This window comes from Acartia tonsa, chromosome 4 (assembly GCF_053477335.1).
Source record: "Acartia tonsa isolate MP-2025a chromosome 4, ASM5347733v1, whole genome shotgun sequence".
NCBI classification, from domain to species: Eukaryota; Metazoa; Arthropoda; class Copepoda; order Calanoida; family Acartiidae; genus Acartia; species Acartia tonsa.
Window position 1 is genome coordinate 20,738,895 of NC_137263.1, and position 4,181 is coordinate 20,743,075.

Consider the following 4,181-nt stretch of genomic DNA (forward strand, 5'->3'; position numbering starts at 1 on the left):
CATTAACTCCGGAGATTTTTAGAGCTGAAGTTTTGAAAAAGTGACTGAGAAAAAGAATTTTTTTTTGTTTCTCATAATTTTTGGATGGTTATATTATGTTTTTCTGGCAACTGAATAATAATACACAAAGAAAAACAAGTTCACTAATTAATTTATTTTTATTCTACCAAAAAATATCAATTTTATATGGCAAAAAATACTACTGAATGAATTGATTATTTGCAAATTTTAGGTTATTTATTTACCCTTATTTATAAAAAGGATTAATTATGACAGTTGCTCCGCCCCCTTTTCTGACATCTCAATCATTTAATAGGGGGTTAATTAAGTTTTTCAGACTAAAAAATCATTATGTTCTAATTTTATTTTCTTTATAACTTTTTTGTTATTAAAGTTAGGATTATGAAACAAAAACAATTTTCCTGCTATATTCATAAAGATTTATTTGGTTTTTTAATCTAAAACAAATTTGCCTAATAAGTAAGTTTTTCAAAATATCATTAAACTAAAAAGACTCAAAAAATATGTGTAAAAAAATGCTTTTTACTCAAAGCCTAAATTTTTTATTTCATTTTTGTATAAAGTTTCTGCTAGTAACAAAAATAAAAGGACTTCTACCTTAATTTTGCTAAAAAAGTCGTTTCATGTTAAAAGTTACTTTTTCCTCAGTCACTTTTTCAAAACTTTAGCTCTAAAAATCTCCGGTGTTAATGGAGGTAAAAAAAATATTTTTATATCTACTTATGTGGAAATCTATAGAGAACAAGGACATATACATTTTTTAATAATTCATTGAGAAAGAAGGGCTGCAGATGCTTAAAGATACTTTTTCGAGGGTCATACTGTATTTAGTACCATGGTAACATAGGGCAACCATTAGTATCATAATTAACAGAGATACATAATTATAGAGGACTTACCACCCTATACATAGATATTTAGTACCATGGTAACATAGGGCAACCTTTATTATCATAATTAACAAAGATACATAATTATAGAGGACTTACCACCCTATAGATAAATATTTAGTACCATGGTAACATAGGGCAACCATTAGTATCATAATTAACAGAGATACATAATTATAGAGGACTTACCACCCTATAGATAGATATTTAGTACCATGGTAACATAGGGCAACCTTTAGTATCATAATTTACAGAGATACATTATAAAGGACTTACCACCCTATAGATAGATATTTAGTATCATGGTAACATAGGGCAACCTTTATTATCATAATAAACAGAGATGCATAATTATAGAGGACTTACCACCCTATAGATAGATATTTAGTATCATGGTAACATAGGACAACCATTATTATCATAATTAACAGAGATACATAATTATAGAGGACTTACCACCCTATAGATAGATATTTAGTACCATGGTAACATAGGGCAACCATTAGTATCATAATTAACAGAGATACATAATTATAGAGGACTTACCACCCTATAGATAGATATTTAGTACCATGGTAACATAGGGCAACCTTTATTATCATAATTAACAAAGATACATAATTATAAAGAGCTTACCACCCTGTAGATAGATATTTAGTATCATGGTAACATAGGGCAACCATTAGTATCATAATTAACAGAGATACATAATTATAGAGGACTTACCACCCTATAGATAGATATTTAGTATCATGGTAACATAGGGCAACCTTTATTATCATAATTAACAGAGATACATAATTATAGAGGACTTACCACCCTGTAGATAGATATTTAGTACCATGGTAACATAGGGCAACCTTTATTATCATAATTAACAGAGATACATAATTATAAAGAGCTTACCACCCTGTAGATAGATATTTAGTACCATGGTAACATAGGGCAACCTTTATTATCATAATTAACAAAGATACATAATTATAGAGGACTTACCACCCTATAGATAGATATTTAGTACCATGGTAACATAGGGCAACCTTTATTATCATAATTAACAAAGATACATAATTATAGAGGACTTACCACCCTATAGATATATATTTAGTACCATGGTAACATAGGGCAACCATTAGTATCATAATTAACAGAGATACATAATTATAGAGGACTTACCACCCTATACATAGATATTTAGTACCATGGTAACATAGGGCAACCTTTATTATCATAATTAACAAAGATACATAATTATAGAGGACTTACCACCCTATAGATAGATATTTAGTACCATGGTAACATAGGGCAATCATTAGTATCATAATTAACAGAGATACATAATTATAGAGGACTTTTTTTTAGAAATTTGGTACCAGTCTCTTTGGCAAGTTGTACATTGATATTTAGACCCTTTACTGCGATTTTAAACCTTCTAATTATGCTAATCTTTTATGAAAAATGTTTTGCATAAATCTTTTTTCCGCGTCTTATAAACACCATAAAGATATTCTAACAATTTTAACATCAAGTTTATATAAAAACAAGGATGATAAAATCCATAAAAGCAAAGCTCTAAAATCAGAAGAAAATCATAAATTTGTTTCAAAATTGCTTAAATTTAGGACATTGTATAAGAACGTACTTTTATTTTTAGGATTTAATCATAGAGATGTCTTGCTTATAACATTGAACCTTGTTGTCCTAGTATTCACAATTCAAAAAGTCAAATGAATAAGATAATTATTTCACACAAAAATTGTTGTCAAAAAGTTTTTAAATGGATTACTAGTGATAATAGAGTTGCTGCGCTTTCTAAATCGTACCTAACTGCTATAGGAATCATTCGGCAAAGTTTTGAATCTATGGGAAAATTCTAACATGTCTATGTCTAAATTAACGAAAAGAGCTAACCGATATGGACGGACGGACGGACCGACCTTAATTATAAAAAAAGCTTCGCTTTAAAAAATACTTTTCTTGGAGGGAGGGGTTGCGTGTGATTATTTTTTTATACCACTTTTTTCTTTGAACTACCATGGGCAAAATTTCGAACGCAAGAATTAGACGGAAGATTAATCTATACTTCATTGTCCTATACCTTTATAAGTAAATTTAAACTAGGCAGGGAGAAGGCATTTAATAAATGCTGGTTGCCAACGTTTAAGAAATATGTTTTCGCATTTGTTGATTTTAAATCTGAGGGATCTTTTACTTATCAATCTAGCAGTGTCAAAACATTACAAACCAAAAATTTGGATCATTTGCTCCTGTAGATTGTTTTCGTCATCGTTTCTAAATATTACCTTATTACTGGGCTACCGTTCTTAGACGTTTATCACATCGAGATTGTTTTAATGGCTCATATGGCAATCTTAAGCCATAAGTGTACAAGAATAAACCTTTTAATATCCAAGGGATCAGAACCAGTTTTCAGCCATACTGAAAAATCAGGTATACCATAGTATTACGGGTCTAACAAAACTGAATTTTTCTTTTTTGTATTCGTAGAAAACTGTCTATAATACGATGCGTTAAATAACTATAGTAGACTTTTTTTGCCGTGACCACCGAAGCCAGTAGCCAGGAATAATAGGTTTTGATATTTTTAATGTATATATGGCGAGTTGTACCTTGTCGAATTTTCGTGCTGTTATCATATCAACACAGGAATCTGGTCGCAATGCTATTCTTTAATGTAAAATTTAAGCACTGGTGTGTGAGTTGGAGTAGATTGAGGCTAAATAGCCTTTATAATGTCTCAGCAATCCTAAACTAGATTTTCATGTTATCTAATTAAGTAAAACTTGCAGCGGGCTAACCTAATGAAATTATTGCGCGAACAACCTTTGAGCTCAAAATAATAAATGTATAAGTATACATGTATGTAAAATCCAGACAACTACATGACCCAAGCGGTGAGGATCTTTTTCGTCTACTAGCAAATTGCTTTCTACTCTTTTGTAGCTATTTGGCTGTGTTAATATTTCCGATGCTATTGGCTGATATTCAAAGACCTAAAAAGTCGCCACAGGGTCCCAACACTGTTGTGGGTAGTGTTACACATAGCTCGTGCCCCCTCTATTCTTTTACTTTAATCTCAAAATATCTAAAAAAAACAGTTTATTCCTCATTTTTTTCATTTTCTTTTTTTTAAATTATCAGTTACGTTACATACAATATTATTTTGTTGTACTTGACACAAATACTTTCAGAGTTTGAATATTATTTCATTTATATATACACACTAATACTATAACTATACAAATAAAA